The 26929-nt window shown below is 53.0% G+C and overlaps 3 non-coding genes across 3 annotated transcripts; 1 reads left to right on the top strand and 2 right to left on the bottom strand.

Moving 5' to 3' along the window:
* Positions 1-5703: 5703 nt before the first annotated feature.
* Positions 5704-5785, bottom strand: TRNAS-GCU (transfer RNA serine (anticodon GCU)). Its single transcript has one exon. It is a non-coding gene; the product is annotated as a tRNA-Ser (tRNA).
* Positions 5786-19894: 14109 nt separating this feature from the next.
* On the bottom strand, positions 19895-19967 carry TRNAF-GAA (transfer RNA phenylalanine (anticodon GAA)). The gene has a single exon. It is a non-coding gene; the product is annotated as a tRNA-Phe (tRNA).
* Positions 19968-22589: 2622 nt separating this feature from the next.
* TRNAV-AAC (transfer RNA valine (anticodon AAC)) lies at positions 22590-22662 on the top strand. The gene has a single exon. It is a non-coding gene; the product is annotated as a tRNA-Val (tRNA).
* The last annotated feature ends 4267 nt before the right edge of the window (positions 22663-26929 follow it).

The raw sequence follows: 26929 nt of genomic DNA, 5'->3' as shown, positions 1-26929 counted from the left end.
CCAGTGTCCTGTCCTCTGGGAGGGGCAACACCACGTGTTCCTGAAGCCAGCAGGCAGGTACCACTGGGAGTTGAACAAAGGATCTCCCCTTTACTAGGCAGCTTCTTTACCAACCAGGCCATGGTGCCTGCTCTAGCTAAGCTCTGCCCTCTGCCCACACCTGACTCCTGCCAGCCCACCCCAGGGCCTGCCTGGCTTCAGTGGTGTTTGGATCCTGTCAGGCAGAGGCTGGAGCAGTTTTACTCCCAAAGGGGGGTGACTCATTGCACAGCCTAGAGAACCAGGTCAGTGTCACTGTGTGACTCAGGGCTGGAAAACCCACACCCCCTCCTGAGTAAGAGGGACACTGACCTACCCCTGGTGCAGACAGTGCCCTGCCAACCAGACAGCTTTTCCCACGGCACTGCTGGCGGTGGAGGTAGTTGGGCAGTGCAGACTCAGCACACAGGTGGCCTGTGACAGCTGCAAAGGGGAGGCTGGTGCCAGTGCTGGAAGCTCCCTAGGAGTGGAAGGGTCCCTATTTTGCTTCGCCTGCTCCCTCTGAGGCCACCTGTGCTCCTCCTCCTCCCATGACACCTCTTGCTATCTCAGCTCTGCCTCTTCCCCTGACCTCTGCCCCCAGCAGCCTGCTGCTCTCTCCTCTCCTCCCCACAGGCCTCCCCACCTGCTGCTCACGGCTCTTCCCCCCTCCCCAGGGACTGCCAGCCAACTCCACCTGTGCAGAGACCCGCTCATCCCATCCCATGCACCTCTCTGCCCCTCTCCTGAGCTCCCATGGCCAATGCTGCTCATCATTGACCTTCCTCTGGTGCCTGCTCCTTTTGCCCCTGCATTCCACCTCCAGCAGCAACTGGGGACCTCAGGGAAGAGGCAGGACAAGTGTGGGAAGAGGAGCAATGCAGGCAGGGACTTGCACCAGTGCTGAGTTACCTGGGCCTGTGGTGCTGCTGCACCAGCTGTGCAGGGAGGGAGCCTGGGAGGGCAGAAGGACTGGGGAGGAAAAGGGGACCAGAGAAAGCCAATTGTGCTGCTGTAGAGGGTTGGTGCCCTTGGCAGGGTGCTGGTGCTCCTGCTCCCCCTTCCAAGGTGAGATGTGTTGCACCGTTGGGGATCCTCCCCTGGCCCAGGTCTTCTCTGAAGCCCCTCCCTTAGCCTGGGGTGGTGACTGGCCTGCTCCCTGCCAGCCTCTCAGCCTGGTTCCCTCAGCTCTTTTGGCCTCCTGGCCAGATCAGGCAGGTAAAGGAGAAACACCTAACTGCCAGCATAGGGCTTGAACCCATGAGATTGGCATTATTAGCACCATTCTCTGGCTAACTGAGCTAGCTGGCCTGTACAAAGCAGTCCCATAAGGAGCAATCCCATAAGGAGCCTTCTTGGAAACGAGCAACAGGCAGCTGCAGGGCCACTGGAATGAGATTTCCTCCCCTCCCCCACCAGCCTGGCCTCCCCTTTCAGACTCTCTCACCCATCCCCCACTGCTCTGAGCCCAGCTGGGGGTTCCCTCAGCCCCGGCTGCCCCTTGCCAGCTGTCCTGGGCCCCTGCAGTGTGTCCCATCAGATCCTGTTTCTCCCACCACCCCCACTGCCCTGATCCCCTTGTCCTCTCTGACCCTACCAACCCTCCCCCACTGCCCTTTTCCCCTCCTCCCTCAGCCAGAAGCCCTAACGGGGTTCCCCTCACACCTGCCACCCGTCCCAGCTGGCAGCCGGCCTCCCCCACCCTCTGCACTGTACAGTCACTCGCTGAAACCTTGGGCCCTGCCCAGGGGCTGGGTGAGAACAGAGACAGCCTGTGGGTGCAGCACCTGCTTGGGGGAATCCTGTCCCGCACCCACCTGCACCATTCATAGTATCATAGAATCATAGGACAATAGAGTTGGAAGAGACCAAAAAAAAGCCATTAAGTCCGGCCCGCTGCTCTAAGCAGGACCAAACCCATCAGATCAGCCCAGCCAGGGCTTTGTCAAGGCGAGACTTCAACATCTCCAGGGATGGAGACTCCACTACTTCTGTGGGTCGACCATTCCAATGCGGCACCTTCCTCCAACAGAAAAAGTTTTTCTCATGTTCAATCGGGACATTCCCAGCCACAGCTTGAGACCATTGTTCCCTGTTCTGCCAATCGTGACCACTGTGAACAGCCTCTCTCCAGCCTCCTTGCAGCCTCCCTTCAGTAAGTTGAAGGCTGTTATCAAGTCCCCCCTAAGTCTTCTCTTCTGCAGACTAAACAGTCCCAGTTCCCTCAACCTTTCTTCATAAGCTCCAGCCCCCGAATTACTTCAGTGACCCTCCACTGGCTCCTCTCCAGTGCAGGGAATGGGGCAGAAGGAGAACGCAATGCTGCTGAAGGCTGGAAGGAATGTGTCTGCCAGGGGTCATCTGCATGAGAATGCAAAAGGCGGCAGATGTGATACTGAGGCTGGGAGGAATGTGTCTCCCAGTGATCATTTGCATGAGAATGCAAAGGTGTGCATGTGTGAAACCGTTTCAGGCAAAGCCTAATGGGTAGCAAGTAAGCCATGAGATTTGGTCTCTTGTAAACATGTAGTTGTAAAATCACAATTTAAGCTGACACTTAATGTGGGAGTTGTGAGATCTCACCAATGCTCTGGGTTGTTGTGGGGGACAGGGCAGTCGCCATAGCTGCGAAAGACATTGATTACACAGGGCTCCCTGGTTTAAAGTACTGTAGGAAAAAAAGGGAGGGGTACTGGTTGAGTGTGTTTGCTGAGTGTCATCGTCCTGTCTGTGGCTTGGTTCTATAGCTATAAGCCTGCCTTGATTAATCTTCCCCATTTGTTCCAAAGTAGAGCTGGATACAAGGGCCTTTGTGAAACCCCATATAAGAGATAGCAAGAGCTGAAATTACGGAGAGGCAGCTGAGGCCATGCAGAGCTGAAATCACAGGGTTCTGCCTAAGGGTGATCCCAAGCAGTGGGGTGGGGAGGAATGATAGAGGCGGGCGGCTGGTAGGAGGAGTGCTGGGAGATGGCTGGTGGCAGCAAGGGGAGGTTGCAGACAAGTGGACAGCTCGTACTGCCCTGGTGATGTATCTGCGGGCTTTGGGTTTGGGACTGCACCGCAGAAGGTTCACCCTGTAACTGTGTGTGGGGTAAAGGGCCAAGAGCCCCAGCAAGAGACTGGGTTCTACTGCATATGGGGATGGGATCTGGGTGAAGGGGGTTTGTCTCTTCTTTGCTTAAATATACTGCATCTGTCACTGTAACCTTGGGGTAGGTTATGGTCACTAAACAATTAAACATTTCTACTTCAGTTGCTGTGCTTGCAAGGACGGGGGAGAACTGCCCTACAGGCACCCAGCACGGGGGTGAAATTGTCCCAGGCCACTGGGTGGGGGCTCAAGCCAGTTGGTTGTATCCTTGACAGGAAACCCCCCAGGAGTTGAACCCGGCCCTTCTGGCAGGCATCTGGCATTAATAGAAGGGTTAAACTTATGGTGATGCCAAAAGTGACACCCAGAAACCCCACTCCCCGGCTGATCCCTGCATAGTCCCCGGGGCATAGTAGAGCCTATTTGTCCATCACAGCCAGGACACCTAGCAAAGGTAAGCTAATAGGTATCACAGGACTTGAACCCCTCATCAGAGCATTAGCAGGCACACAACAACCAGTTCAACTCACCGGCCCTGGGTAGAAAGGAGCCATGGGCACCTGCAGAGAGTCTGGGGCCTCTGGAGTGAGATACGTGGGTTAGGACATTGGCTTATTCCGAGGGTCATTAGCTCCAGGGGTAGAACAGTTGCTGAGCAGGTGAGCAGCAGTGGGATAGATTCCTTCTTTTCCAAGGATGTGCCAGGAGTGAGGCTTTGGGGATGGTTAGATTGTGGTTGCTATTTAGGGACACAGAGGTACAGACATTTCAGTGCTCTATTCTGGTTCTGCTCCCCCTCCTGCAGAGAGGGTGAATGGAACCTTTGCAATTGGCCCACATTTCAAATAAGGTATTTCCAAATCATCCATGCGATTGGCAATGCACAAATTGCACCAGTTACTTTGAGACACACCTGCAGTCTAACCATAGTTGCTCAGTGTTTTCCTCTTCCTATTTGGCTGCCACCCCCAAAAAACCCATGCAGTGGTGAGGGCCTCTGAGCTGTTGAAACCAGCCTTGGCGGTGATTGAGCTGAGCTCTGAGGTCTACAAAGCGGTGATCTGCTCGAGTTTCAGTAGTGCAATGGCTTGGGGCCAATATTGCAAAAAAACGTTCTGAGTTCAAGCTTCCTCTACTGTACCAGTTGCTGTTTGGGAAGAAGGGGCTTTTGAAATCCAGGGGAGTGTTTCGAAGGGTCCCCTATTACACTCACAGTGTGTATTCTGAAAGCAGCACTTTCAAAGCATGTGTGTCTGCCATTATGTTAATGAGGTGCTGCATATTCACGGCACTGCCTCATTAGCATCTGCCGAAGTGGCTCATTACCACAGCCCTGCTCAAACAAGAGGCTAGTGTGGCCAGAGCCTCTGTGAACTCCCAACCAAGGCTGTTGTGGCCTCCCTCAGCCAGATATTCCCACCCAGTCACCACCAAGCTTGCCAATCTTTGCATCTCCATGACTTCTTTCCAGACTGGTAACTGGAAAAGCAAAGAAAAGAAAAATGAGCTCTGGGGGCTTCAGAGAAATGTTCCCCTCTGGCCAGTTGGCGCGAGTAAAGCGTTGGGAAAAAAGCTGGTGAAAACGGCCCAGGGGCAGAGAAGTGTTTCCCTGGACTCTCCAGCATTTCAGAAGATCTGGCTGCTTTGGAGCCAGGACACTGACCTGTCCTGCTGCAGTCGTTACCCCAAAGGGGCTTGGGGGTTCCAGTCTCAGACACAGCACACAAAGCCGGGCTCAGCAGCACTGCAAGAGCCACCCCACAGTGTGGCAGCCGCCATGTGCAGTTTGACCTGAGAGCCCAGAGCTGCTCCTTTCCCACAAGGACAGGAGTATCCAGGGAGCCTGAAGCACTGGCCTGTCACCAGCATGTGAACCTTCAGAACATCCATTGTGGGTCAAAACAAAGGTCCCTCCAGCCCCATATCCTGTCAGGGCCAACATCAGGTGCTGCAGAAGGTAGCAGCCTGGCACCCCTGGGAACTGAACCCAGCAGCTCCTGTGTGCTCCTTTCAGCTGTGGAGCAGGAGATATGTCCCAAAGAGGCTTTTCCTCAGCTGCTGAGAAGCACAGAAGAACTCTAGGGGGGGACAGTTGAATGGAGACCTGCCCCAAGCTCTGTGGCTGGTGCTGTGGCTGGATCTATTGCTGTCAGGGGCAGAGAAACATTCCTTCCCCCTGGGCAAGTATCTGCTCTTTTCCCAGATGTGCACTGCCCAGCCAAGGAGCTGGGAGAGACCAGAGCACTGCATCAAGCCTAGGGGAACCAGCCCTTCACTCAGAGGCAGCTGCACCTGTGCCTGACCTCAGCTGAGTCTGGGCTTCCCCTTTCTTGCCAGGGAACTACACCCCTGGCTGTGTTTGGGGCCCTGCTTAGCTCCAGGCAGCAGCACTGCAGGGGGCAGAGGTGGGTGGAGCCGACACTGGAGTCAGGCATTGGCACTTGCAGGGCAAATGAAATCATGCCACCCCCACCTCTGCCAGCTGGAGCTCAGCTCAGCCTCACAGAGGTGTCCTGTGCTGGGAGGCAGCAGGCTCAGCTATGGTGGAAGTCGCATCCCACAAGAGGGCTGGGGATCAACAAAGAAAGATGCGATGAGGATGGGATTTGAACCCATGCGTGCAGAGCACAATGGATTAGCAGTCCATCACCTTAACCACTCGGCCACCTCATCTTCTCCTGTCATGAGTTTTTTCATATGTCCCAAAGTCAACGCAGCCAGGAACCTTTCTGCAACTCACTGGTTGGCCAGGGACACAGGATGGGCAGATTTGGCCCGGCAGTGCTACTCTCACTCCTGTTCCCTGCAGTGCGGCTTCCTGGGGTGAGCAGGGCCCCAAACACAGCTGGGGTGCAGTGCCCCAGCCAGACATGGGGAAAAGGTTGGGGGCAGCCCTGGCTCAGCTGCAGCCACTCACATGGGCAGCTACCTCTGAGAGAAGGGCCTGTCCCGAAGGCTGGCTCAGGGGCTCTGGTCTCTCCCAGCAGCTGGGATGAGCTGGGCTGTGCACAGCTGGGAAAGGGGCAGACACTTGCCTGTGGGGTTGAATGTCACACTCCCCTCTCTCTGACACTGAGAGCAATAGATCAGTCTGCAGCACCAGCCACAGGGCCTGAGGCAGGTGTCCATGTGGCTGTCCCACCCTGAAGACCCTGGGGTCCCTGCTCAGCAGTGCCCACAGAAAGGCTCTTAAGAAATAACATAAGAACATAGCTGCCCTTACCCAGTCTATAAGGTGAACATAAGAACGGCCATACTGGGTCAGAGCAAAGGTCCATCTCGCCCACTATCCTGTCTGCTAACAGTAGCCAGTGCCGGGTGCCCCAGAGGAGGTGAACCGAAGACAATGGTGAAGCGATTTGTCTCCAGCCATCCATCTCCCGCCTTCAACAAAAGGCTCAGCACCATCCCTTACCCCTTGCTAATAGCCATCTATGGATGAAACCTCCAAATATTTATCGAGCTCTTTTTTAAACTCTGTTTGAGTCCTGGCCTTCACAGCCTCCTCTGGAAAGGAGTTCCACAGGTTGACTGTGCTCTGTGTGAAGAAAAACTTTCTTTTATTAGTTTTGAACCTGCTACCCATTAATTTCATTTGGTGTCCTCTCCTTCTTTTATTATGGGAACAAGTAAATAACTTTTCTGTATCCACTTTCTCCACTCCATTCATGATTGTATCTACCTCTATCATATCGCCCCTCACTCTCCTCTTTTCTAGACTGAAAAGTCCCAGTCTCTGTCGCCTCTCCTCATGTGGGACCCCTTCCAAACCCTTAACCATTTTAGTTGCCCTTTTCTGAACCTTTTCTAACGCCAATATATCTTTTCTGAGGTGAGGAGACCACATCTGCACACAGTACTCAAGATGTGGGGATACCATAGCTTTATAAAGGGCAAGTATGAAAGTCTTATTTCACCCACTGCCATTTTCTCCCTCCCCTGCGTACAACACCACTTACAGCCGTGGACGCTCACAGCTTTAGATCAGAGTTCCCATCCGGTGAGGACCTCTCTGTTGTGCCTGTCTCCCGCCAGAGAAATCCCCATGCAGTGATGGGCCGGGTGCAGCTCAGCGCCAGTCGAGCCAGTGTTAGCTCAGGGAAGGGTCACTGAGGAGCTGTTAATTCTACCCCTTTCTAAGGGTGGACATACCCCATTTAGAGACCATCCCCAGTTCAACTGAAGGGGCGCCAGATCCTCACTGCATCTGGAAAAGTTATGGGAAAACCAAAAGGAGCATCCATGTCACTTTTCCACTTTTCCCTAACCAACCAGACCCTGCATAACCGAGAGCAGCCTCAGCACGGCTCTCAGGTGTGCTCACCTGTCACAGCTCACTGGAGGCCTCAGCATCAGTGGCTTATCAAAGGGCAGCTATACCTGCATCTGTGTGGGTTGCTGTCATCATTGAGAGCATGAGAGAGTGCAGCCCACAGGAGTGTTTTGTTCTCACAAGTGCTTCCCAGAAGCTGAGTGCTTGAGTGGCCATCCAGGAGAAATTCAAATGCTGCCCAGCTGATTAGCAGAGCACCCACAGCCGGCAGCATGTGTTTTTCTTGGCGGTGCCCGTCCACACATGTCTCAGTGGACATAAAATTTGTTCTGCACATGGAAAGACAAAATTAAAATTAATGCCGCCTCACTTCCTTGTCAGCCTTTCCCGTCCCTCCCCTCGGAAGGGCAAGTCATTTCCTACAGGGCTCATTCCCTCCCCCACACTCTGCTGTCTCTGCTCATGGCATCTCGCCCACAGGCTGCTCTGAACATGCTCACCAAGTGCCAGGCCTTGGGGTACGGCGGAGACGGGATCCTGAGTGTCGCTGTCCATCCTGATGCCGTGCAGACACACATGGGGAATTCTGGCTCTGACCAATTAGCGATCTCGCTGGGAGAGGCCAGTGGTAGCCACATGTTGTGGCAGATGTTCATTGTATGGGTAATGGTTATGTTGGAACCCATCCTGCCCTCCACCTCTGCCCTGCACGGAGGGATCGTGTCCCACTCAGAAGCCCTCAGGGATTCAGTGCTGTGCCCTGGGCTTCCAACCTCCTGCTGCCGCTTGCTTGGTTCCTCAAGCTGCTGGCATCCCAGAGTGAAGGTGAGCAGAGCTGCTGCTGTGAGGAGCAGGAGAGGGGGAGCTGGTCGTCATGCGCACCAGCTCGCAGGTACTTCCATGGGGGTGATATCTGTGATCTCCACCCAGTATCCTCATGTACCCAAAACCCAACTCCCAGCCGGGACCCTGGACCCCTTCTACAGCCCACTCCCTACCCAGAGCCTAAACCCACTCCAGCACCCCAGCTCAGAGCCTGGACCCCCATCCTCACACCCACCCCAGTCCTGAGCATCTTCCACACCCAGAGCTCCCTTCTGGCTGCCCAAATCCCTAATTTCCAGAACCTCCCTAAAGCCCAAACTCCCAGCCAGAGCCCTCACACTTCTGTACCCCAACCCTCTGTCCCAGCCCAGAGCCCATCCCCCACTCAGACCCCTTGGCCGCACTCCCACCACATGAATTGTGTTATGTGCACGGGGGTGAAGGGGAGGAGTCACACGTCAGCTGCGTGTTGCACCCCCTCACCTCGACACATATAAGAAAATTCATGCCACTCAGGTGTGGGACAATTCAAGGGAATGCCAGCTGGACCCTGCCTGTGGGCCCCTGGTGTCCTGAGTCAGTCCCAGGGCAGGCTCCCCCCTAACTCTGCTTCCCCCCCCGCAGGCTCTACTGACGGCGGAGGCGAGTGTCCGAGGGATGCTGCACGTGCTCTCCACGCTCTGCGAGAAGGACAATGGGGCCTTTGGGAACTGGGAAGGGGAAGTTCTTCCCTGGTGAGACGCTCCCAGCCCTGCACCAGGAGCTCTGGGCCAGGCTGTTCCAGTGACCCTGCTGTCAGCTGTGCCTGTGTCCTCAATAAACCCACTGAGCTAACGCAGCAGCACTGCCTGAGCCGGGCCTGCTCTGTCCTGTCCTGGGAGACACTGGCTGCGCCTGGGTGGAGCTGCCATGTGACCATTGGTTCCTCCCCGCACAGCCAAGGCGCAGAGCTGGCCTGTGAAGGAGGAGCTTTGGGTGGGTGGCTGTCTGGGAGGGGGTGGCTGAGGGTGGCAGCCGGGGTGAGGAGGACACCCAGGACCTCACTGTTGCAGAGAAGAGGGCCCAGGGAGAGCCCACGTGCAATGATACCACCTTCCCTGGACTCATGCAGTGTATTGAATTAGCTGTGCCGAGATATCCCAGCCGACACTCCCTAACCTGGGCCGAGAAGCCCCTGTCCCCAAGGCAGGCAGGGGTCACTGGGATAGGGTGGCCAGAAACCTCTCCATACACTGGATCTCTCTCTCTCTTCATGTGTCTGGAAGACAGGAGGATACTCTGGGCACAGCCGAAAGAGCCAAACCAGGGCAAATTGCTTCAAACTGGGTGTAGAGGTTGGGTCAGGCATGTGCGCCCCCTCTGGGGTGGAGCAGGCCACAAGAGCTCTCCAAATCAAGGCACTGCCTGGTTCTGGGCAGACAGCAGTCTCCATGGGCCCCAGTCCCATTTAACAGGGCTGCAGGTGGGCAGTCAAGGTAGAAGCCCCAGCCCTAGGGCAGTCCATTAGTCAGCCTCAGCCTCTACACAGCCAGTCTGTGTAGAAGCCCTGGGCCTGGGGCAGGGCTGGGCAGCCGTTAATCAGCCTCAGCAGCTTGTTCGCAGGGTGGGGCAGTCCAAACAATATAAGAGCCCTGGGCCAGGGGCAGGGCGGAGCGGTTCAAACAGTTTGCCAGTGGGTTTTCCCTGAGGCAGGGTACAGCCCCAAGCACACCACCAAGGCACTCTGGGTTGGGAGAGGCAAAGGAGATGGGGAGGGGGCACATGCACACCAGCTCTGGTCAGTGGGGATCCCCCAAAACACATCGACATGGGCTCTGATGGGGCGTTCCCCCGGCTGCTTCCTACCTCCAGCTCCCTTGTCTCACGGTCCCACGCTGTGTTATCTGGGAGGCTGGGCAGTTCTTTGTCGTCTGGGTAAGTCGCCGCCATCAGGTCTGGAAAGTCGGGCATGCCTACGTCATTGGGCTAGTGCAGTGACAGTAGAGCTGTAGGCTCAGGATGGTTCTGGACCCCTGGGTCGGTCTGGGATGCACAGGTAGCTGGCAGCCAACAGATCAGGACCTTCCCTGGAGTGATTTCATAGAGGGGCAGAGAGCTCAGGTCAGTCCAGGACCTCTGAGTAGCAGGTAAGCAGGAGGGTCATCTCCACCTCTGGGGTCATGTCAAAGCAGCAGGTGGGCCCTTCTGGCCAATCAGCCACCTGGGTGTATGGTCTTTGTCTCCTGATTCCAGGACCTCAGCCAGGCTCCTCTGCTTGGCGTAGAGGCCACCCTTTTAGTGAGCCCTGGGTCCTGCCATGAGCATGTCCTGTCTCCTGTGTCAGTCTCTGTGGGGCTGGGCACAGGTGTTCTGGGCTCACCCACTGAGGCCTCCAGCAGGCTTCCCCTTCTTCTGGGGATGGGGATGCAACACCCCTTTGCTACACAGGGCTGCTTACAGCCCAGCACTGGGTGTTCTCCCCATATGGCACCAAATCAGTCACAAAGAGCACATCTGTTGCCAGCCTGACCAGCAAGAAGTCACACAAGCAGTTTTCTTGCACACCCCAGCTTCCCTTGTGCCTCAGCCCGTATCCTCCTCACACAGACGGAAACCAATCTCACCAAATCCACCCAGGTTCTTCCAGTTCCAAAGGACCTGCCACAGCCCCAGGTCAAGGTACCCAGAAGATCTTACCCAAAAGAGCCCACTGGGCCAATCCTTTTGCGTTTATTAAAAAAAAAGAAAGATGAGGATGAGGGTAAAATTGCCAAAACAATCAAATAGTTGCAAAGTTTTTGATGCAGACTTGCAGCAGAAGTGGGGCAGGCTGGTATCTTCAAAATCTCTACAGCTGGCAGAGAACCATTTTCATCCCTTGACCACTGGGTTATGGGCACAGCACACTTCTGCTACTCCACACCACTCAGCTGTGAAGGTTTTACCCAGCATGCAGTCTGGTGAGTATCCTGCACTGACGCTGGCAGAGGGCGAGTGTTCTGCTGGCGAGTGGCTTTGCAGCCATGTGGTGGTCCTGTGGCTGTTAACCGGAAAGATGGTGATTCAAGCCCACCCAGGGACAGTGCTGTTAAGAGTCTGCTACTGACTACCTTTGTGTGAGTTTCTTTATTACTGGAAGCAGCCTTCCCTCTCAGCTTCTTACGCAAAAGGGCAGACTGTGCCAATACTGTATAATCTAAATTCGAAAGCTTTCTTCAGAAATAAGAAAGGGAGAAAATGTTGACAGTCAAATGGTGAGAGCCATCAAATTTCAGAGCCCAATTGCAAAGATTTGGTGCAGGCTTGAAGAGCTGCAGAGTAAACTGCCAGCTGGCTAAAACAAGACTCTAACCACCTCCTCCTACTCTCTGAGCGTGGCTCAGAAGGCCTTTTGGGCTCACTTCTTAGCAGAGAGGTTCAACAAGAGAGGAGTTGGAATGAAGACCAAAGTGGAGGCGCCCACCTGCACTCTGGGGGCTCTTGGTCCCACAGGGGAGTGCACCAGGCTGAAGAAATCAGTTTCCCAAACTTGGCCAGAAAAATCACATGAATATCTGAGAGGTGTCAAGCAAAAGGAGTAGCATTGTCCCCTTCAGTGGTGTAACATCAAACAGTCTGAACCTTCCCCGCAGTGGTGTAACATCAAACAGTCCACACCTTCCTCCCCCCATTCAATTCCAGGGCAGGGACGAAAAGGTTTCTGCAGAACTATCCAGAATAACAGCTTCTGTACTGCATCCGTCCAGTGGTCTGGCCATTGGGGGAGGGCAGCAGCCCACGAGCCTCAACCTCTGCAGCCCTCATCCCTTCCTTTGTCAGCCACCAGAGAACCAAGGCCACATCTGTGTTCCCTCGGACATTGCCCATCCTCGGGCTGGTGGAATTTCCTTTGGGGCGGAAAGAATTTTTTATGGGTAACACCAATGCTGGGCTCATGTGTAGATTTGCCTCATGGGTACAAATAAACATCCTTGCTATAAATACATATTTGGAACAGCTCATAGGTATGGAAGACAATCAGATTTAAGCAGCTAATAACTGAGAAGGAGCAATGCTTCTGATGATTATTTCATATGACGTCATTCTAAAAAGAATATTAACGCCCCATTTCAGAACCTCTGTTTAATCACCCATTCTAACAGCTCCAGCTGTTAAACACACCCAGATGGGACACTCTGAAAATGGCTTGAGAAATAAATCACAGACATGGCTATTCAGTAAAAGCTTAAAAATATGCCCCAGTGGAAACCCCTCCTCCCACAGACCACTAACTCTCCACTGCAGCTGCTCTCAGAAATGAAGCATCTGCCAAAGCACCTCATGCTACAGACCCCTGCAGTTCACACAGTCACCCGTTACATGTACCTCACCTGCCCACGGAGCTTAATCAAGCTGAGTCCAGGGAGTTGACACAGCCAGTAGAACCTGTGCAGAGGACACCAGGCACTGCAAAGCCACTGGAACCTCCCTGTCTAGAGCAGCCAGGCCACTTAGTCAAGATGCCCCAAGGGCTCATGTAGAGCTGGAAACTGTCATTTTGGCATTATTAGCAGCACTGTCTGAACAGCTCAGCCAGCCAGCTGGTAGGAACGGGTCTTACAAGTGTGGTCTTAGGAAAGGAGCCAGGGAGCTGCAGGGACATAGGGACTCAACAGTGATGGAGCTGTGGCAGAAGTTGGCCATATAGTCAGGGCAATTAGCTCAAATGGTGGAGCACTTGCTTCGCATGCAAGAGGTAGTGGGATCGATACCCACATTCTCCAATAACTACTTCATTCTCCTCACTTTTCTTCCAAGGCAGTGTGAGAGCAGTGCCTCCTTCCTCCTCCTTCTTGGTTACCCCCAGAAAGCTCTTGATGTACAGGGGGGGGATCTGTAGCTCGCTGAGCTGAGCTGTGTGCAAGGGCTCAAGAGAGCACTTTGAGCATCTCCTCTCCCACCTGGTGGGAACAGACACACGTTTGATGTGGAGGCTGGATTTGAAAGAGGAGGCCGTGGCCATGGACTGCCTCTGCTGAGAGAAAGTGGTGATGCGCACGTGAGCCATTTACCTCATGCGGAGATACCCCTGCAGCAGGTAGGAACGAGTTGCAGGTGTGTCATTTGGTGGGCAGGCTGAGTGCTGCATACACAGAGGTTCTGGAGTTGGGGTGACAGCTGTGGGCTCTGCTCCTGTGGGCTCTGTGTCTGTGGTAGGAGAGCAGCCAGGGCAGCTGCTGCTCCAAGGCCATGTGCTCTGGGTGAGCTGGGAGCAGCTGAGCTCAGGAGCAGGCAGCAGACTGGGGTCCCTCCGTTGGAAGCACGTTGCAGCAGGTGGTGATGTTGTTACCCCTCTGCCAGGGAACATGGGCCTTGTTAGTGTTGTTCTCAGGGCAGTGGGGGTAGGGGATTGGCAGGGTCTGAGTAAACACCCGGCAGGGGCCTAGGACAGCGGGTGAGGGGCAGCTGGGTCTGAGGGAATTCCTAGCCAGGGCTCAGGGCAGTGGGGAATGGGAGACACAGTCTGGGGCGGGGGGGAGGAGCCAGGTTGGGGCTCAGGATGGTGGGGGGAGGGGGTTTGGGAATGCGCAGGTGGGATGCTGAGCTGCGGGGGAGGGACAGCGATCTCACTGCAGGGGTAATACTGTCCTTGCAACTGCCAGTTGCTCCTTTCTGAAAGCACCTCGGAGAAGCCTGGTCCTCTGTGGGTTGGCTGGCTTGTTTGGTTAACACTGAGCCCTTTGCTACCTCGGAGACAGCTTCAGGGTGCTGGTCTGTTCCCCTTTGCTTGACTGCTCGAGACAGCAAGGGCCAAAGATCAAGGAAAGGCGTTGAGTGGCTTGTAGGGAGCAGGCCAGAGTCCTGCTGAGAGGAGCTGGCAGGATGCAGATGCTTTGCTGGGTGTGGGGGAGGCTCTGCCCTTTACTCCCCTCACTCAGTTACCATTCCAGATCCCCTGTCCCTGGGGTGCTGGTGAGTGACAACCTGACTTGCAGTGCTGGGTGTCTTCTGAGCAGCTGCTGCTGTGCCTGTCACAGCCCTGGGTTCATAAGGGGGTTCTACACAGCAAAGCTATTTCAAAATAACTATCCCAGCATCTGCACAAGGCAACCGCTGCTTTGAAATAATTCAGAAATAAATCGGGGTTGGCTTATTTTGAAAGACGTAAACCTCCTTGTACGAGTAAGAGCAGCTCTTGGGAACAGGGGCTGCTAAGACAGGGACTGGAGCCCATTTTGAAATCAACCATAGCGTGTCCAATGGCTGCATCTGAAATAGGCTTCCTGTGTGTACACGCGGTATTTGGAAATCTTGATCTTGCCACTCACTGGTGCTGCAGCTCTCCCAAACACTTCCTACACCTCCCGCAATATCGACACAACAAATTAAGGCTGACAAAATTGACCTCAGCGCGGAGCCAGTGCAGTCGGTAGAACAGGTCTCTTTTTCATGTACAGCTGCACTGCACATTACAAGAGACTTTTCTGTGGCAGATGACCTGGTAGCCCTGCGCCAGAGAAAAAGGCATTAGTGGCTCCCAGACTGTTGTGCTTTCCAGCTCTGGGCCAAGGGAGCTGGAAGGAGAATCCTGATTCATTTACTGTGCGGTTCCATTGGGGATTGCAGAACCTTAAGCTGTTGTTTTCCTGCCTTCCATTTGCCCAGCACCAGCTGGATCAGACTCGACCTTCCCCACAGGGACGTCTGCCATCCAGCGCAGTTAGTGGTGGGGAAGGAGAACACGTCAAAGAGGCTTCTCCTCACGCTCATCTTCCTCACCCTGAATTCTCTCCCCAGCCTCCAGGGCAGAGCTCTCAAGAAAAAGACTCCCTGCAGCAAAGCCCTGGGGGGGACTCTGAGATGGCCCCTGTCCTGCAGCCTGTCCCACCTGGCCATTGTTCTGCACTGTCTGTGAGGTCACCACTTCCCACCTCCTTTAACCAATCAGCGACTGCTCTGCAAAAGGCCCTTGTGATGTCACTGCCACACCCACCCCTGCTCTGCAGGGCTCACGTCCTGCCCCCGGCAGCCCCTTGGGTGAACACACAAAAAGGCTCTGGAGCAAAACAGACCACATAAAAAAGAACCCAAATAATCTGTCTGTCTCTGTCCGTCTGTCTGCCTGTCCGTCTGTGTCTCTCTTCAAAATGTTCTGCCCTGCAGGGATCTTTCTCATAGTTCTGGAATTGTTTCCTTGAATTCTGGGGCCCAGAGGTGTGTCACTGTGGAGTGAAGGGCACAACTCTGTCCCAGTACATAAAGGGAGAGGGACATGGATGGTTCTTAGCCAGGAGAGTGAGAGAGGGGAGTTCATATGCTGGGTGCCCCTAGTCTCTGTGTGCCAGAGGTGTGTGGTGCAATGGAAAACGTTCTGGCCTTCTAAGCTGTCGTGATCACCTTGAGCTGAAGCTCATCACCAAATAGATTGTCTTGTTAGTCTTTAAAGTGCTTCATTTGTGCAGTTTTGTGTTGTTTGGTTACCTTCAGTTAAGGCCAGTCATCCAAAGGGTGTGAGTTCAAATGCTGCCAGACTCACTTTGCTGTGCATTACCTGTTGGGAGGGCTGGTGAAGATGGCAGAGCAGGGACTTCAAACAGCCGGGATCTACGCTTCAGAGACCTCAGCTCTGTTTTCTCTTGTCTTACGCCACAACTGAGTGAGGCAGCTTCTGCTGCAGGGAATCTCCTCCATGGGACAGCTGCCCCTTTCCCCAGCATGGCAGCCCCACTGCCAGGAACCCCTGCTGCATTTCCTGACCCCCCGCCCCCGGTGAGAGCTTTCACAGTCCCTTTTCTCAGCACACACCCCCACCAGGAGATTCTGGGGCTCCCTCTCCTTTGCTGCCCCTCATCTCTGCTATTGCACCTCCACCTCTAGTGCCTCTCCATGGGGCACAGCCCCCCATCACCATGGAGCCCTGACACAGGAGAGCAGCTCCCCTATATCTGGAGATGGGTGTCCGGTATTTGCCACAGAGCATTTGACGAAGGCTTTTGACTTGGTCAGCAGGGATGGTCTGTTCAAACTGCTGCACAAGATAGGCTGTCCTCCACGGTTACTCCAGATGATCAAGTCGTTCCACGAAAACATGAGAGGAACCATCCAATATGACGGCGCATTATCGGATGCTTTCAGAATCAGGAGCGGCGTCAAACAAGGATGCGTGCTCCCTCTGACATTGTTCGGGATCTTCTTCGCACTCCTCCTGAAGCATGCCTTTGGATCTTCAACAGAGGGCATCTTGCTGCACACAGGATCTGATGGGAAACTGTTTAACCTTGCAAGGCTGAAGGCTAAGACTAAGGTGCGAGAAGTCCTCATCAGAGACATGCTGTTCGCAGACGATGCTGCTGTAGTGTCTCACACAGAAGACCAGCTTCAAAAACTGCTGGATCTGTTCTACAAAGCGTGCAAGAACTTTGGGCTCACCATCAGCCTAAAGAAGACAAATGTACTTGGTCAAGATGTTGCTGAATCCCCATCAATCAGCATTGACAAGTATACGTTAGAGGTTGTCCACGAGTACGTTTACCTCGGGTCCACCATCACTAACACCCTGTCGTTGGACACTGAGCTGAACAGGAGGATCGGAAAAGTGGCCACAACTCTGTCCAGACTCAGCAAGAGAGTGTGGAATAACAACGAGCTGTACACTCACACCAAAATGCAAGTCTACAGAGCCTGCATCATCAGCACCCTCCTTTATGGCAGCGAGACTTGGACCCTGTATGACCGCCAGGAAAAGAGGCTGAACTTCTTCCACTTGCGCTGCCTCAGGCGCATCCTTGGAATATCATGGAAGGAGAGAGTGACCAACACTGCCGTCCTCGAGCAAGCTGGAATCCCAACCATGCACACCCTCCTCAGGCAGCGTCGACTCCGCTGGCTTGGCCACGTCCACGGGATGAACGATGGAAGGATTCCAAAAGACATCATGTATGGTGAGCTAGCCTCTAGCAAAAGAGCCCCCGGACGCCCCCAGTTGCATTACAAAGATGTCTGCAAGAGAGACCTCAAAGAGGTAGACATCGAACTGGACAACTGGGAAGAACTAGCAGATGACCGCGGCAGATGGAGGCACGGGTTACACAAGGGCCTTCAGAAGGGCGAGTTGAAGATCAGACAGCTAGCAAAGGAGAAGCGAGCACACAGAAAGCACAATAAGGACTTGCCAGACACCCACTACATCTGCAAGAGATGCAGCAAGGACTGTCACTCTCGTGTGGGTCTTTATAGTCACAACAGACGCTGTAAATGAAGTCTTACATTGAAACTTTAAAGGGCGCGATCCATAGTCTGTGCAGACTGAGGGATGCCTACTGCTACTGCTGCTTGGGCCAATGCATGGGGCTCTGCAGCTGGGAACTGTCAGTGACTTTTCTGAGATGTGTTGGTCCTTTCTGCAGCCCCCACTGTGGGAGGGCTTTGCCTGGTCCTGGGCTGGGTTCTTTTCTGGGGCTTCCGGAAGCTCTGCTCCTGCCAGTTGAATGTATCTTGGTCAGAGACACAGGCTTCTTCCTGTGCCTGGGGTGGGCCCTGGCACTGCTGGACGAGTGTGATGAAGCCAAAGTGCTGTGAGCTCAGTCTGAACCAAGTGGCCTTTGTGTGTTAGATTCCTGAGCCCCTGGCTTTGGGTCTGGTTCTCCTGCCCAGCACAGGCCACTGTGAGCAGGGCCCTGCATATCTGTGATGTACAGTACCCTCGTGTGTTCAATGGATCAGAACCCTGAGCTTTGCAGGCAGGGAACTGATCTCCGCTGAAGGATAGGTTTGCTCAGTGCTGGTACATTGGCAGAGGAAAATGATAAGTGTTTAAATGTATTTCAAAAATCCAGGGAAAACCCCAAATGGACTGGAGATGAAGATCTATTTCCCTTAAGACAACCATCTGTGAAGGAGCACCTGGGACTTTTTCAGCTGCAGTCAAATGCTCCACCACGAAGCTGTACTCTATACCAGTGGAAAATGGTGGAAGTTTGGTTATGCTGTAGAGGCAACTGTGATGGAGTGGGAGGAATGCATGTGTGAGACTCAGGCTGGATGTGTGTGAGACAAGCAGAGCAACTCCCAGCAGCTAAGGATGACCCTGGGGCTATAACCTAGGCTGGCAGGTAACACCTCTGCCCTGAACAAAGAGGAGGGAAGAGCTGATCTGGCTTTGAATCGGAGGGGGCAGTTAGAAGCTGGAGGGGAGAGGGAGCTTGAAGCCAGCCAGCCGGGCAAGGGTGAAGCTACACCTCAGAGAGGAACCCCTCAGGCTTCTTTCCCTAGGATGAGATGGAATGACTTTCTCTGATTGTTGCACTGACTCTTCTGTGAGAAACTGGACCTCTGTCACCTAATAAACTTCCTACTCTACCTGCTGAGTGAGAGTCACTCCTGCCTACGGCCAGGGTGCAGTGCATGGGGACCCCTGAACCCCACCACAGCAACTCTACCTTTCTCAGAAGGAATGCATGTATGCCAGTATCAATAACCAAGGTAAGCAGGGTGCCAACCTCCAAAGAATCACAGGTGCCCAGAAATTGTTTATCTGCAGGTCCCATGGCGTAATGGCAGTGTTCAGAGTTCTGCAATCTGGTTTCAAATCTGTGGGGTTTGCTCTAAATCTCTGTCTCTCCAAGGCCTTTCTTCTCCACGGGTACACCTGAGTTGGGGCTTTTTCCTCCTAGTGGATGAGTGAGGCCCTCTGGAGCTCCATCAACAGTATTTTAACTTTAGGGGAACCTCCCAGAAAATGGCCTACGTTCCCTACTGCTTCAAATCCCTCCCTGTGGACCAAGCACAAATCTGGTGCTGCACTTAGTTGGCTGGAAAAATATGCAAGGGGTTGTGGACTTTGTTGTCACTCCACCATTTCCTGTTTGTCAGACCTCCTTCCCTTTTTCAGCCACCCACTTGCCTGGCCACTCTTTCCTCATCCAGCAGCTTAAAGCTGGAAACCAAGAAAAGAGAGGCCTTAAAGGCTTCTCGGCCCACCACCTCAAAGGGTGTCTCAAGTGGAGAGAGGCAATCTCACATCTCAAGGAAGATGGGCGAGCTCAGCAACTTCTGAGCTGGCTGCTTCTTATCGCCTCAAAGAGAAGAAATCAACAGCATACAGGCACCTAAGTGCAGCAAAGGGGACAACTACTGTTGGTGGATGTTTTTTGTTTCACTAATTGCAAAAGTATTCCCATGTCTCATTGAAAGGTACCACAGGCTGTCTGATTGCTGGCACTCACAGGGGCAGGGAATGCCCGGCTCCAGGCCAGCCATAGAAGCATAAAAACAGGCCAGGACACAAATGACATACTGTGTTTTTTGCTGATTTCAGCTTGGAAACTTTTGTGATTACCAGTGCACCACAGAATCTCGGCTGCATTCCTCTGACCCTCCCCTGCAATGCCATCCACCTGTGTGGCATTTGCCATGACACCTGGATGGGCCAACTTGGAGAAAGGGGTGGTGAGAGGGCCTAACAGCTGCCTTTCACTTGCTCAGCGGGTTGAGCAGTGGACTTTTGGGAACACTCAGCAAGATTTGTGAAGTTGCCTGGATCATCGTGGGCACAATTGGGTCTTTTTTTTGCTCCCCTTGCTGAGGAAGCATAAGAGAAGAAAGGAAGAGCATGCTAGCGCCTTGGTGTCCCACTAGTGCTGACAATATCCTTTCCAGGAGCATTTGCCAGCAACAATGCCCAATGCAGTCACTAATTGCTCTGTGGCCAAAGTTCAGAAAAGCTCTGCTGAAGTCTGGGATTGAACCAAGGACCTTTAGATTTTCAGTCTAATGCTCTCCCAACTGAGCTACTTCAGCAACTGCTTATAAAGTTTTCAGGCCATCACCTCAATATTGGAGATGTTTTTCTCAGCTGTTGCTCTGATCACAAGTGTCCTTGGGAGGCAATTTTGGCAGCTTCCTTCAGCTTGAGTTCCTCTTTTGCCCCATTTCTGCCTTACTTCCTGGGTTCACCCAGGGACCCAGGGGACTGCAGGATACTGATGGCAAGGAAGGAGATGGGATTTGACTCTTTTGCTACAATAGTATCTTTCCACATTTTTTTTAAAGATGCTTCTTTCATATTTTGAAATAAATTTATTGCAAGCATAGGGTTCACTCTACAAATACCTCTATGTTTGTAATATTTGTTAATTTTAACAGCAATTGCTTGTTCTGAAGTATGGTAGAAAAACTGGGAATCCTTGAAACATTTCAGTTTGGGTTAAACTTGGGGCTTTTTTCCCCCCGAATGTTCCTGAGTTACTAGAAAGTGTGACTGATAGGCTGTTTCTGCACAGGTCACTTCCTTTGGAAGTGGCATGCTAATACACGGAGCGAAAGATGCTAATGAGGTATGGAAGCAAATTCCCTGTGCCTCATTAGCATTACATCACCTTCCGGACTCCAAAATGCCATGTAGAAGCGTGGCCCAGGGAGCCCTTCCAGAAGCCCCTTCTTCCCAAAAATTTTCAGGGGCCCAGCTTCTACATGATGTTCAGGAGTCTGGAAGAGCATCTTCTGGACTCCAAATCACGTGGCCTTATGCTAATGAGGTATAGGAAATTTGTCGGAAACCCTTGCTGGGTTCTGGGCAGTCTCAGACCAACCCTGGACCAGCCTGGCAGCCCTGTTTACCCTGATTCATGTTAGACAGTCACAGGGTCAAGTTACCACCTGTAGCTCTTTCTGAGCCCCTTGAGGCTATTGCCACACCCACCACAGTTCCCATCCCCTGTGTGAGTGGTGTAGGGCAGGACTGAGCACCTTTCCCTTTCTCCCACAAGGGCACCACAAGCACCACGGACAGGTGTGTGGCTCCCTCCCTCTCGCATGGCATCATTCTGGCCACAGGCTGAGACTAAACAGCTATCACAGGGCACAACCGCAAGGTGGGGAAGTGACCTACATGGGCAATATCTCCTTTGGCTTATTGCAAACCTGGCATTCTTGTAGTTCTCAGAGCAGAAAATAGGTGCCCAGTACAGGTGCTGGCTACATGACTGGGTGCCTGCAGTGCAGAAATGAGAGGATCTCCATCACTTTTCGATGAAGTTAGTGTCTGAATTGTGCCTCAGTCGTGCCACTCGTCTAACAGAAACCCATAGCGAGGGCTGGTACAATGTTAGCAGAGACATTGATACAAGGCCAGCTGAGCATGCAGAGAATAGAACTGATGTTAAGAGTGGGATTTCAACCCACACCTCCCTTTGGAGACCAGAATACCAAAATATGGGACAGACAGTACCTTGAGTTTGGAGTCATAGCCCACTCGGGCAGTGGTGAAAAAGGGGAACTCTCAGTCCAAGTTATCTGTAATGTTTGATGAATTGCTCAGGCACACCACAGTAGCACGTCTTTTTCAACACCAAACTGCTGTTCTCCAGCACAGCTGGTTTTCATAAAGAATCACCCTCACCTAACATTTGGAGGTGCTTTGTCATTAGCTAAAAAGTTTAGGACAAAGTGGGAACTGCCGGCTTGCGGAACTCAGGGCTGGAATTCTTCTATGCAAATATTTGCTAAATAGGGGGTTGATGTGAGCTCTGATGGGCCGTGTCTACACTTACACAAAACTTTGAAATGGACATTCCCACCAGCTTCTCTTCCCCACTTACAGCTGTGAGCTAAGTAAGAACATAGAACTCTTAGTCTACCAGGTATACCAAGTAAACTTAAACCCACCAACTTGTTGTTATTACAATAAGCAGCCAAACAGCTTAGCTAGCCAGACCACCTGAAAAATGCCTTGGAAGTGGCCCTTCCAGAAATGATTCAGGAGCAGAGAGAGGCTCATTATGGGCTCAGGAACAAGGTGAGTGGGTTAAGAGTTGCTCCTCGGCACAGGAGTTAGTTCAAGTGGCAGAGCGCTGAAACCCTTGTCCTTGTTGAAGTGAATAACACAAATTCAGAGTAAAACTGGTGTTTAACCATATGTATGTTCTGTAGTTGTTAAAAGAATTCTGGTATTCTGTTATGCACACACATATTTCTTTGTTATAAGTTGTCACAATTGTTTAGGCTGGAGCCTGGCTCTGCTTTACTACTTCTCTCCCCACAGCTATGTCTGCACTAGAGATTTTTTTTTTTTAAAAAGGTCGCAGCTCTTTCAAAAAGTCCTGTGGAGCATCTACACAGGAAGGCTGTGGCTACACTGCCCAGCCCTTTTGGAAGTGGCATGGAAATGTGGCCAATAGAAAATGCAAATGAGTTGCAGACTTAAATATTGCATGTCTTCTTTGCATAACCGGTCAGGACCTCAATTCTGGAAGAGTTGATATTGAAAGTCCCAGTTGTGAGTGCAGCTGCTTTCCTCTCCTCGAGCAGCTGAGCCGGTAAAGGACTCCCCTCAATTTCTGTAAGGTCCCCCATCCACATGTGGCAGGGCAAGCAGTGGCTTGAGGATGCAGTTTAGGGGAGGGCAAGGTCAGATAAAATAGAGCTTCTGTAGTGTAGTGGTTATCACATTTGCCTAACACGCAAAAGGTCCCTGGTTCAAAACCAGGCAGAAGCATAAATGCCTCTGTTTGTGGGGCTCACTCTTATGCCCAGAAGGGCTCATTTCTTTCTCCTATAACCTCTCTTACAGATAAGCCCAGCACCCATGTGACAAGAAGAAGTTGAACCAGACCCTGTTGTACAGCAGGAGAGCCCAGCACATGCATTGCTGCTAGTGCACAGAAACTCTGTCCCAGCATGTACTTGAAGGCTTTTCCCTCACTGGTGTCACTGGCTGGGAATCACAGAGCTATCTTTGCCCCTCAGCCAAAAGAAGCTGTGCCAGGCAAGTGCCCCTGCCCTATCCCACATGTTCAGTCCCAGCCAGACCCAGCCACAGCCTGCTCCTGAACCTGCCTCCCATCAGCCCCTGACAGACTGACCTGGCAGAGAAGGGGCCAATCCAGCTGGAGCTGCTGTGCTAACAGAGCAGCTGGAAAGGAGCAGAGCGTGACAGGAGGAGACACAAAGGCTGCAGACCCTGCCCATGGCCCTGCTCTGGACCCACCCAGCAGGGACACATGGGCTGAGCTGTGCTGCTCCCAGGGCAGGGCACCACAGTCCCCTGCTCACCCCAGGAAGCAGCTCTGCAGGGGACATGAGTGATCATAGCCCTGTTGGGCCAAACGTGCCCATCCTGTATCCCTGGCCAGCCAGTGAGTGGCAGAAAGGTTCCTCGCAGGGTTGAAGTTGGGACATATGAAAAAGTTCCAGGCATGTTGGGTGAGGTGCCGAGTGGTGAAGGGGATGGACGGCTAATCCATTGTGCTGTGCAGGGTTTGAATCCCATCCTCACTGAGCCTTTATAGGCACCATCCTGCTGAGCTTTGTTGAGTTCCAGTCCTATTGTGCGATGCTACTTCTAGCACAGCTGAGCCTGCTGCCCCCCCAGCTCCTGTGCTGGGCAGACTCCAAGCACAGGCCAACTCTGTCGCTCACTAGTGTGGGGGGTGTCTCTGCAGAGGCAGGTCTGGGGCAGGAGAGGGCCAGGAGACAATACACACTGTGAATGGGATTCCCTAGTGCTCAGTGGCCCAGAACCTAATGCTGAGCCCTTGGCTCCATAGACCTGTTGGTGAATAACAAGAATCAAGGGCATCACCTCCCTGCCTTGGTAACAGACAAAGGGCTTTGGGGTTCCTCCCATGCTGCCCACACCCACTCTACAGCCACCTCAGTTCCCATGTTCCCCAGGCCCACTCTGCAGCCACCTCAGCTGTCCACCTGTCAGAGTCTGTTACTTCTTCCTCCAGAAGGACGGCAGCCGCCTCCTGCAGCTCTCTGAACTCTCCAGCACAGCCCAGAGGTGCTGCAAAGCAGGTGAGAGGCAGCCAGAAAGATTTGTCCAGTCACCACTGGGTGCTGCTTTCCTAATCTCCCCTTACCTGGGAGGTCCATGGGCAGGGGAGCCACAGAGCCTCTGGGACTTTTCTCCTAACTCGTTTGGGTTTTGTCAGTGACAAACAAAGGGATGTGAGAGGAGAGTAACTCTCCCTCTCCTGCCCTGCCCCACCTGGAGAGGTTGCGCTGTCACCCTCTGTGCACAGACAGCCCCAGAGCTGGAAGAATCAGATTCTGTTCTTGCAGGCAGAGGCACCACCTTCCCCACACCAGTTACAGCTGTGTTTTCCTGAGCTCTGCTCTGTACCTGAATGTTTCCAGGGCTCCTCTACCATCAGCCTTCACCTTCAGCCTTCAGCCGGCTGCACATGGGAACACCAGAGGCTGCTCTGTGCCACAGGCTGTTTGCAGAAGTCATCTCATCTGACGCCCCTGCAGATCACAGGCCTCCTGTATGGTGCAGTCGGGAGTGTGGCACCAAAGCGCACACCAGAGAGGCACTTGGTCTGCACTGGAAGGCGCCCAGGGCTAGAGAAAGCCCCACACCCCGGGGGTGTTTGGAGGACATTAATGCAGTGACTGGAAGGGAAAGGACCCAAAATCCACACTTTTGGGTCTGTATCATAATTCACGTGCAGAACATCTCTGTGCTCAAGTCTGCACATTTCACAATTTTATTTCTCTCTCAAGTTTAAATTTAATTCTTTGAGCAGTGAGTTCTCCAATCCCTAATCTGGCCAGTGTAATGACCAATAGATAGATAGATAGATAGGTACCAAACATCAATCAATCAATCTATCCAATTGGGAATACAGCTACAAATCATAAAATTCCTTCCCTTTAATTTTAGTTAACTTGAATTCCCCTTTAATTGCAGCAAGAGAGGTTGGAGATTAGGAGATATTTCCTGTCAGGGCAGTTAAGCGCTGGAATAAATTGCCTCGGGTAAGGGCAAAGTCTCCATCTTTGGAGATATTTTAGAATTTGGCTAAATATAAAGAAGGAAACTTTTTACATTGGTCCCCACTTTTCATCCCTGAAATTAGCAGCTCCCCCAGAACCTGTCTCATGTGATCAGAAGCTGCAGAAATTTAAGTGATGTTCATATATATAAAAATCCCATTTGGGCGCGTGGAAGAAAATAAGTCTGCAGAAAGGAAAAACTGAGAAGCAGTAACAGATTTCATCATTTTTAATGAGGTGGATGAGCCTGACACCCAGCAGCTGACTGGGCTCTGCCCCCCTTATTTAGTTTCATAAGACTTAAGACTTTGGATCTTCTGTGCCCTGCTTCTTGGCCTTGGAGTCTCAACTATTCTCTTTAGTGGCCGACACATCCCCTGCAGCCCCTGGGGGAGGTAGTGAAGGGAGAAATCACATATGCAGGAATCATCCCTCTGTTTCCCATTGGCCAGGAAGGGGGAACCACAGCCAATAGGAAGTGGTGGGTGGTGTGTTCAAAATATCACAATGTGCATGGAGCCACTTTCACCTCGCCCCCAGGAGATGCTGCTAGTGGGAGGTGAACCTGCTTTACCGCACGGCACCACCCCATTGCTGCACCAGAGTTTGATATGCCCCAAATCTATGCTGCTGCACAAGGGATACTCCTGCTACCCAAAGCCCTGCAGCCCCTGGAGGATTTGCTGGAGGCACAGGACTGTCTATGCAGAATCTCTGAGCCTGTATATCAGTTCTGGCATCTCCAGGGCCTCTCTGTTCCCTGGCAGCCCGGCCCAAACAGCACAGAAGGAACACAGGGCTGGGACTGGGGACTCATCTGCCCAGCTCCCATTGCAATGAATGCAATGAACTGGGAAATGCTGAGGTGCCCTATGCAGCTGTGCAGTCAGCATATGGGTAAGGACGGCCCTGCCACTGTGTACTTCGCTGGCAGGGAGCAATCTAGAGCCCTGATGGGAAGAGATTCCAGCATGCACATGTGGTGAGGCTGGCCAGCCTGTTGGAAAGGGGCTTTGGCCATTTCCATCCCTCCTCTCGCTTGGCTACTTACTTCACCTGACTGAGAAGGACTTGGGCCCTGGACACAGCCTGGCCAGCCTTTACCCATCCCAGGAGATGTTCTTCATCACAGGGGTCTTGTCCTGTCCTCATTGTGTTGACCTGATGGCCAAAATCCTTACTGTCCATATACACCCAACCAGGGGCAGGGTCTCCAGCCCATGTGGCAGAAGAAGGCTTAATAGTCACTACCTTTACATAAGGGACAGGCTTCCTCATGGGTCTGGAAAAGGTGAGGCTGGGGCTTGCCTGGACCCAGCCTCCCAAAGCACAAAGCCAGCCCCACAGAAGCTCGCACTGCTCTACACACCTCCCACAGGAAGGTGCAGCAGGAGCACCATGCCAGTGGCACCTGCCCTCCACAGCAGTTCCAGTGGTTTTCTTTAATCTCCGTTTCCTCCCCAGTTCTGCTGGCCTCAAAGCTCCAGGAATCAGGGAACTGATAAATACAGGAGACCACTGCCCCAGCCAGCCATGGTCCCCAGCACTTCTGCAGAGGTTGTTGTGGAACTCTGGAAATCCTCTTCAGTGACATTCAAGTGTCTAAGTGTCTGGCTGAATCACTGGCCAGGCTGCACCTGCAGGAAGAGGCTGGCAGCAGAGATTGTCAGAAGGAGCAGATGGGACTAGAAATCAGGGATGGAAGCTGGTAAGACAGAGGCTTCAGGTAAAGGGCAGCCCCTTGTAGGGCTGAGGGTTCATAACCAGCACAGCCAAATGAAGGGATGTTGTAGGAAGCAGTCCAGGGAAGGAGAAGTGAAAGCTGAGGAGGGAAAGCGCAGAAGTGCCAGATGTGGAGTCCATGCTGAGCTGCAGCCAGAAGGAGGGATTCCCCCAACAGCCACTGAGGGTGTGGCATAGATGTGGCTTGTGGCAGGGAACAAGAGGACTGCCTGGGTCACTGTGGGAGTGACAGGGAA

This window comes from Carettochelys insculpta, unplaced genomic scaffold (assembly GCF_033958435.1).
Source record: "Carettochelys insculpta isolate YL-2023 unplaced genomic scaffold, ASM3395843v1 scaffold_0035, whole genome shotgun sequence".
Lineage (NCBI taxonomy): Eukaryota > Metazoa > Chordata > Testudines > Carettochelyidae > Carettochelys > Carettochelys insculpta.
The sequence above is the reverse complement of the archived record's forward strand: the minus strand, read 5'-3'. Positions and strand labels throughout refer to the sequence as shown.